The sequence below is a fragment of the Salvelinus fontinalis genome, chromosome 3 (genome assembly GCF_029448725.1).
Source record: "Salvelinus fontinalis isolate EN_2023a chromosome 3, ASM2944872v1, whole genome shotgun sequence".
Classification (NCBI taxonomy): Eukaryota; Metazoa; Chordata; class Actinopteri; order Salmoniformes; family Salmonidae; genus Salvelinus; species Salvelinus fontinalis.
In genome coordinates this window covers 35,428,665-35,438,319 of record NC_074667.1, presented here as the reverse complement: position 1 = coordinate 35,438,319, position 9,655 = coordinate 35,428,665, and the positions used below count along the sequence as shown (strand labels likewise).

Below are 9,655 nucleotides of genomic sequence, written 5' to 3'. Positions count from 1 at the left end.
AATGTCATACAGGCCTCTATATTGATATAATAACCATCATATCGAAGTAAATTTGAAGTCACGCAATGATGTTGTGTGGTCCTCCTGCTACGACTAATCGGGAAAGGATGCAATTTATTAGGCTACGAATGAAGTTACGATGAACTTCACAGGGTGGTGAAAGTTGAAGGTGATGAACTTGATGCTCCTTTCCAATAAATATCAAGAGTCTTATTCTGATGACATGATCATTGACACATGGCTGCTGTTTGACAAATATTTTCCCCATAATATCATCATGTAGGCTAGTGTTTCCCAACCAGGGGTACTAGGGTACTTGGCCTATCCACAGGGGGTACATGAGAAGACTCATGAGACCATAGGCCTACTGCTAAAATGCACATAAGGAGGTACACTATATATACAAAAGTATGTGGACACCCCTTCAAATTAGTGGATTCTGCTATTTCAGCCACACCCATTGCTGACAGGTGTATAAAATCAATGCAAACTCTATAGACATACATTGGTAGTAGAATGGCCTTAGTGAAGATCTCAGTGACTTTCAACGTAGTACTGTCATAGGATGCCAGCTTTCCAACAAGTCAGTTGGTCAAGTGTTTGCCCTGCTAGAGCTGCCCCAGTCAACTGTAAGTGCTGTTATTGGGAAGTGGAAACGTCTAGTCGCAACAACGGCTCAGCAGCGAAGTGGTGGGCCACACAAGCTCATAGAACTGGACCGGCGAGTGCTGAATCGTGTAACAAATCGGCTGTCCTCGGTTGCAACACTCACTACAGAGTTCCAAGCTACCTCTGGAAGCAATGTCAGCACAAGAACTGTTCGTTGGGAGCTTCATGAAATAGGTTTCCATGGCCGAGCAGCCACACTCAGCTCAAGTGGTGTAAAGCTCGCCGCCAGTGGAAACATGTTCTCTGGAGAGATGAATTACCCTTCACCATCTGGCAGTCCGACTGACGAATCTGGGTTTGGCAGATGCCAGGAGAACGCTACCTGCCTGAATGCATAGTGCTAACTGTAAAGTTTGGTGGAGGAGGAATAATGGTCAGGGACTGTGTTTTATGGTTCAGGTCTCAGGTCCAATTAAGGGAAATCTTAACGCTACAGCATATAGTGACAATCTAGACAATTCTGTGCTTCCAAGTTTGGGGAAGGCCCTTTCCTGTTTCAGCATGACATTGCCCCCATGCACAAAGCAAGGTCCATACAGAAATGGTTTGTCGAGATCGGTGTGGGATAACTTGGCTGGGCTGCACAGAGCCCTGACCTCAACCCCTCAAACACCTTTGGGATGAATTGGAACACTGACTGCGAGCCAGGCCTAATCGCCCAACTTCAGTTTCCGACCTCACTAATGCTCTTCCCCGCAGCAAGTCTTCGCAGCAATGTTCTAATAACATCTAGTGGAAAGCCTTCCTAGAAGAGTGGAAGCTGTTATAGCAGCAAAGGGGGACCAACTCCATATTAATGCCCATTAATTCTTGCCACTGTAATCTCCTTCCATTCTTACAAAATCTTACAACTTTCCCAAATTATTATCATAATATCAAATAAACCCATGAAAATGTGGAAAGGTTAAAGGAGTGTTATAATAATGCGTAAGACTAAAGAGCGTAAGGATCACTTTCAGATCATTCATGTATTTATCAGTGGCTGTCCAGTAGTGTTGACAAAAACACTTTGGAAAGTGATAAGACAGAAATTAATCTTATTCTAGTGTTTGTTTTCCTCCCAATGCTCTATATATTTGTCCCTTATAATTCCTTTCACTCCCTCTTTCATTTGCATGCTGCACTTCTATCTCTCTCTCACTCTCCCTTTCTTCTCTGGAAAATCTCTTTAGCCTTCCCTGCTCCCTCAGTTGTGAGCTTGCTGTGAAACACCTTCATTTGGTACCGTTGTACACTCCGTTTGCTTCTCCTCTTCTCCCCCCTTCCCTCCTCTGTTTCCACAGCACTGGGCTGGAGTTGTCTGGGTAGGCTGCCTGAGATCTATTGGAGGTCCTCCTCGAACCTGAGCACTACCTGCTACTCCACCCAGTGGCTCACTCTTGGGCAGTTTCTTGGCTAGAAAAAAGACATATCAACATAGAGGACCACATAGAACAATTCTAGTATGTGTTGCTTATAGTTGAGATGGCAACGGTATAAACAAGGTGATTGATAGCTGCTCATATTGTGTGTACCATGAGGTTTTATCACCCTCTTGTGGATATATAGGGACACTATACCTTAGTGGTGTCATGATGAGGAGTAAATTATCCATGGCAAAACAAATGCTCTGTCAAAGGAATTATGATTTGTTTTGGTTGATTTGTTGTGATGAGTTTTGTCTCATAACATTGAGTATATAACATAGAATATTGAAGTCTTCGAGAAAGAAGGCCACAGTATCATCTCCAGCCCATTTCAACCATATGAATTTGAAGACTGTTGTCAGCAGCTTAGCCCTGAACATCCTCGAAAAACCCTGCAGAAATGTAGACCTGCTACACACACATCACTGCACAAGCCTTTGGCCATTATCTCACCGACTTGGATGTGAGGTATACACACAGGAGCCTACCGTATACTCCACCGCTCTGTTAGCAGACTGATCGGACTTGTTGCCAGTGGTGTAAAGTACTTAAGTAAAAATACTTTAAAGTCGTTTTTTGGGGTATCTGTACTTTACTTTACTATTTATATTTTTGACTACTACTTTTACTTCACTACATTCCTTAAGAAAATATTGTACTTTTTACTACATACATTTTCCTTGAAAACCAAAAGTACTCGTTACATTTTGAATGCTTAGCAGGACAGGAAAATAGTCAAATTCACGCACATATCAACCAAACATCCCTGGTCATCCCTACTGCCTCTGATCTAGCTCACTAAACACACATGCTTTGTTTGTAAATTATGTCTGAAGTTTGGAGTGTCCCTGGCTTTCCGTAATTTAAAAAAAAAAGAAAATGGTGCCATCTGGTTTCTTAATATAATATATTTTTTAAATGATTTATACTTTTATTTTTGATACTTAAGTATATTTTAAACCAAATACTTTTAGACTTTTACTCATGTAGAATTTTACTGGGTGACTTTTACTTTTACTTGAGTCATTTTCAAGTATGACAGTTGGGTACTTTTCCCACTTTGTTGCCCACAAGTTTCTGGAGCTCGCTCACCCAGGTTTTGGCTCATACAAAGGTATCCTATCCAGAATAGAAAATAAAGACGAGATATGAGCAGAAGGAACAGGGAAGATGTACTGCTAGACCGGTATGAATGTCCTTCTCAAACATCTGTCTCAAACCTCTGCACAGTGGTATAGTGTAAATGCAGGATATATGCAACATTTCTGGCGAAAATTATTAACAGACGCTTAGCATTGTAGGAGAATTACTTCCCTACAAATGAGTGGAAAAAGTGAGAGGAAAGGTGAAGAGATGGAGAGATTAACAGGGAAAAGATGGGAGTCATTATGCAGGAAGGAGAAGGACTGGAGAGGAGGATTGTGGGAGAGACAGAGCATTTGAAAGGGAGAGGGAGATGTTATCATCTAAGATGTTGATACTGTGCTGGTGATGTCATAGACCACTATGGCTGCCTGGGCTCCTCTGTAGCACGTAGGTGCTAGGCTGTGGTAGAGCTCCTGACCAGCCGTGTCCCAGGTCTCAAACTTCCCCATGGCACTGTCCACACTCACCATCTGAGTCAGAAAGGCAACTGAGGAAAGAAGAGAAAATTGCTGGTAGCCTCGAAAATAGGAATGAGAGGAGGAGATGACGGGTACATAGATTGAAGGGAAAATAATACAGATTCAAAAGAAGGACAAAGAAGGAAAGTGTGCAAAATGTAAACAAGTCTCTGTGAAAAGGGGAATAATGTGGGCAGATAGGAGGAAGTCAGATGACCAGATGTACAGTGCCTTGCAAAAGTGTGTTTTTCCTATTTTGTTGCATTACAACCTGTAATTTAAATTGATTTTTATTTGGATTGAATGTAATGGACATACACAAATGGTCCAAATTGGTGAAGTGAAAAAGATAACTTGTTTTAAAAAAATGAAAAATGGAAAAGTAGTGCATGCATACAGTTGAAGTCAGAAGTTTACATACACCTTGGCCAAATACATTTAAACTCAGTTTTTCACAATTCCTGACATTTAATACTAGCAAAATTTCCCTGTTTTAGGTCAGTTAGGATCACCACTTTATTTTAAGAATGTGAAATGTCAGAATAATAATAGAGAGAATGATTTATTTCAGCTTTTATTTCTTTCATCACATTCCCAGTGGGTCAGAAGTTTACATACACTCAATTAGTATTTGGTAGCATTGCCTTTAAATTGTTTAACTTGGGTCAAATGATTCGGGTAGCCTTCCACAACCTACCCACAATAAGTTGGGTGAATTTTGGCCCATTCCTCCTGACAGAGCTGGAGTAACTGAGTCAGGTTTGCAGGCCTCCTTGCTCGCACACACTTTTTCAGTTCTGCCCACAAATGTTCTATAGGATTGAGGTCAGGGCTTTGTGATGGCCACTCCAATACCTTGACTTTGTTGTCCTTAAGCCATTTTGCCACAGCTTTGGAAGTATGCTTGGGGTTATTGTCCATTTGGAAGACCCATTTGCGACCAAGCTTTAACTTCCTGACTGATGTCTTGAGATGTTGCTTCAATATATCCACATAATTTTCCTTCCTCGTGATACCATCTATTTTGTGAAGTGCACCAGTCTCTCCTGCAGCAAAGCACACCCACAACATGATCCTGCCACCCCTGTGCGTCACGGTTGGGATTGTGTTATTCGGCTTGCAAGCCTCCCCCTTTTTTCTCCAATGATAACGATGGTCATTATGGCCAAACAGTTATATTTTTGTTTCCTCAGACAAGAGGACATTTCTCCAAAAAGTACGATCTTTGTCCCCATGTGCAGTTGCAAACCATAGTTTGGCTTTTTTATGGCGGGTTTGGAGCAGTGGCTTCTTCCTTGCGGAGTGACCATTCAGGTTATGTCGATATAGGACTCGTTTTACTGTGGATATAGATACTTTTGTACCTGTTTCCTCCAGCATCTTCACAAGGCCCTTTGCTGTTGTTCGGGGATTGATTTGCACTTTTCGCACCAAAGTACATTCATCTCTAGGACACAGAACGCGTCTCCTTCCTGAGCGGTATGACGGCTGCGTGGTCCTGTGGTGTTTATACTTACGTACTATTGTTTGTACAGATGAACGTGGTACCTTCAGGCATTTGGAAATTGCTCCCAAGGACGAACCAGACTTGTGGAGTTCTACAAAAAAAATTCTGAGGTCTTGGCCGATTTCTTTTGATTTTCCCATGATGTCAAGCAGAGACACTGAGTTTGAAGGTAGGCCTTGAAATACATCCACAGGTACACTTCCAATTGACTCAAATTATGTCAATTAGCCTATCAGAAGCTTCTAAAGCCATGACATAATTCTCTGGAATTTTCCAAACTGTTTAAAGGCACAGTCAACTTGGTGTATGTAAACTTCTGACCCACTGGAATTGTGATACAGTGAATTATAAGTGAAATAATCCGTCTGTAAACAATTGCTGGAAAAATGACTTGTGTCATGCACAAAGTAGATGTCCTAACCGACTTGCCAAAAATAAATTTGTGGAGTGGTTGAAAAAACGAGTTTTAATGACTCCAGCCTAAGTGTATGTAAACTTCTGACTTCAACTGCATGTATTCACCCCCTTTGCTATGAAGCCCCTAAATAAGATCTGGTGCAACCAGTTACCTTCAGAAGTCACATAATTTGTTAAATAACGTCCACCTTTGTGCAATCGAAGTGTCACATGATCTGTCACATGATCTCAGTATACAGTGGGGCAAAAAAATATTTAGTCAGCCACCAATTGTGCAAGTTCTCCCACTTAAAAAGATGAGAGAGGCCTGTAATTTTCATCATAGGTACACTTCAACTATGACAGACAAAATGAGGGGGAAAAAATCCAGAAAATCACATTGTAGGATTTTTTATTAATTTATTTGCAAATTATGGTGGAAAATAAGTATTTGGTCACCTACAAACAAGCAAGATTTCTGGCTCTCACAGACCTGTAACTTCTTCTTTAAGAGGCTCCTCTGTCCTCCACTCGTTACCTGTATTAATGGCACCTGTTTGAACTTGTTATCAGTATAAAAGACACCTGTCCACAACCTCAAACAGTCACACTCCAAACTCCACTATGGCCAAGATCAAAGAGCTGTCAAAGGACACCAGAAACAAAATTGTAGACCTGCACCAGGCTGGGAAGACTGAATCTGCAATAGGTAAGCAGCTTGGTTTGAAGAAATCAACTGTGGGAGCAATTATTAGGAAATGGAAGACATACAAGACCACTGATAATCTCCCTCGATCTGGGGCTCCACGCAAGATCTCACCCCGTGGGGTCAAAATGATCACAAGAACGGTGAGCAAAAATCCCAGAACCACACGGGGGGACCTAGTGAATGATCTGCAGAGAGCTGGGACCAAAGTAACAAAGCCTACCATCAGGAACACACTACGCCGCCAGGGACTCAAATCCTGCAGTGCCAGACGTGTCCCCCTGCTTAAGCCAGTACATGTCCAGGCCCGTCTGAAGTTTGCTAGAGAGCATTTGGATGATCCAGAAGAAGATTGGGAGACTGTCATATGGTCAGATGAAACCAAAATATAACTTTTTGGTAAAAACTCAACTCGTCGTGTTTGGAGGACAAAGAATGCTGAGTTGCATCCAAAGAACACCATACCTACTGTGAAGCATGGGGGTGGAAACATCATGCTTTGGGGCTGTTTTTCTGCAAAGGGACCAGGACGACTGATCCGTGTAAAGGAAATAATGAATGTATCGTGAGATTTTGAGTGAAAACCTCCTTCCATCAGCAAGGGCATTGAAGATGAAACGTGGCTGGGTCTTTCAGCATGACAATGATCCCAAACACACCGCCCGGGCAACGAAGGAGTGGCTTCGTAAGAAGCATTTCAAGGTCCTGGAGTGGTCTAGCCAGTCTCCAGATCTCAACCCCATAGAAAATCTTTGGAGGGAGTTGAAAGTCCGTGTTGCCCAGCAACAGCCCCAAAACATCACTGCTCTAGAGGAGATATGCATGGAGGAATGGGCCAAAATACCAGCAACAGTGTGTGAAAACCTTGTGAAGACTTACAGAAAACGTTTGACCTCTGTCTTTGCCAACAAAGGGTATATAACAAAGTATTGAGATAGACTTTTGTTATTGACCAAATACTTATTTTCCACCATAATTTGCAAATAAATTCATTAAAAATCCTACAATGTAATTTTCTGGATTTTTTTCCTCATTTTGTCTGTCATAGTTGAAGTGTACCTATGATGAAAATTACAGACCTCTCTCATCTTTTTAAGTGGGAGAACTTGCACAATTGGTGGCTGACTAAATACTTTTTTTGCCTCACTGTATATACACCTGTTCTGAAAGGCCCCAGAGTCTGCAACACCACTAAGCAAGGGGCACCACCAAGCATTACATTTAAGTCATTTAGCAGACGCTCTTATCCAGAGCGACTTACAAATTGGAAAGTTCATACACTTCATCCTGGTCCCCCGTGGGAATTGAACCCTGGTCCCCCCGTGGGAATTGAACCCACAAGCCTGGCGTTGCAAGCGCCATGCTCTACCAACTGAGCCACACGGGACCGTAATGTAATGGCATCACCAAGCAAGCAGCATTATGAGCTCTCCAAACAGGTTAGGGACAAAGTTGTGGAGAAGTACAGATCAGGGTTGGGTTCTAAAAAAATATTTCAAACTTTGAACATCCCACAGAGCACCATTAAATCCATTATTCAAAAATGGAAAGAATATGGCACCACAACAAACCTGCCAAGAGAGGGCCGCCCACCAAAACTCACGGACCAGGCAATGAGACCATTAATCAGAGAGGCAAAAAAGAGACCAAAGATAACCTTGAAGAATCTGCAAAGCTCCACAGCGGGGATTGTAGTATCTGTCCATAGGACCACTTTAAGCCGTACACTCCACAGAGCTGGGCTTTATGGAAGAGTGGGCAGAAAACAATAAGCAAACATGTTTGGTGTTCGCCAAAAGGCATGTGGGAGACTCCCCAAACATATGGAAGAAGGTAAGATGAGACTAAAATTGCGCTCTTTGGCCATCAAGGAAAACGCTATGTCTGGCGCAAACCTAACACCTCTCATCACCCCGAAAACAACATCCCCACAGTGAAGCATGGTGGTGGCAGCATCATGCTGTGGGGGTGTTTTTTATCGTCAGGGACTGGGAAACTGGTCAGAATTGAAGGAATGATGGATGGCGCTAAATACAGGAAAATTCTTGAGGGAAACCTGTTTCAGTCTTCCAGAGATTTGAAACTGGGACGGAGGTTCACCTTCCAGCAGGACAATGACTCTAAGCATATTGCTAAAGCAACTCTCGAGTGGTTTAAGGGGAAACATTTAAATGTCTTGGAATGGCAGAGTCAAAGCCCAGACCTCAATCCAATTGAGAATCTGTGGTATGACTTAAAGATTGCTGTACACCAGCGGAACCCATCCAACTTGAAGGAGCTGGAGCAGTTCTGAAAAGAAATCCCAGTGGCTAGATGTACCAAGCTTATAGAGACAACTTTGAAGGGACTTGCAGCTGTAATTGCTGCAAAAAGTGTCTCTACAAAGTATTGACTTTGGGGGTCGGAATAGTTATGCACTCTCAAGTTTTCTGTTTTTTGTCTTGTTTGTTTCACAAGAAAAATATTTTGCATCTTCAAAGTTGTAGGCATGTTGTGTAAATCAAACGACACAAACCCCCCAAAAATCCATTAATTCCAGGTTGTAAGGCAACAAAATAGGAAAAATGCCAAGGGGGGTGAATACTGTATTTTATTGTAATGTGTGGTTGGTACTCTACCCCCAATGGTGCTCTCCCTGAAGTCCTGGTACTGGCCTTTGACAAACTGTAGCAGCAGGCTGGACTTCCCCGCTGATGTCTCCCCCAGGAAAACCAATTTAAACTGGCTCAGTTACTGGATTGGGGCTGCCCACTGGGTCTTGTTCTATGCCCTGCCATTGGGGCTGTGTGTTCGTGAGGGGGCTTGGAGGTTATTCTGGACATTGAGGGTGGGGGGACAGGGGAAAAGGGGGTTCAAGTGACAGCTGGGGAGAGGAGGATGAGGGAGAGGAGGAGGAGAGAGAGGTACCCCTCTCAAGGACAATAGGACCCGTCTGTCAGATGAAAAATGGAAATCTACAAGACAAAAAAATACAGAAAACAACAGATGTAGGCCTATTCCAGAATCTAGACTTTATCATAATGGCAACCTGTCACACAATCACCCGTGAAACCAATGTGAATCAAAATATATCTCCACGTTTGCATGCTGCTATGTACAATACATTTTAATCTAGATCCAAAGCGAATAGCCACTAGTTAGAAAGCATTACTAGCCTGGGCTGCTTACTGAAACCTGATTTATATAAACATCTCTTATTTGTTAACCTACAACAAATAAGAGATGAACAACTGAACAATGAGAGAAAATAAAAATAATCAATAACATCAATAATTATGTGGCAAATGTAGAAGACATTAACTTTCAAAACAGGCTTTCGTTTTCTGATCCTTTTCTGCAACACTGAGTTCATCACTTAGGCCTAGGC

The 9,655-nt window shown here is 42.4% G+C and overlaps 1 pseudogene; it reads right to left on the bottom strand.

The window, feature by feature from the left end:
- Positions 1 to 1,855: 1,855 nt before the first annotated feature.
- On the bottom strand, positions 1,856 to 9,065 carry LOC129851539 (ras-related protein Rab-5B-like; annotated as a pseudogene).
- Positions 9,066 to 9,655: the final 590 nt, after the last annotated feature.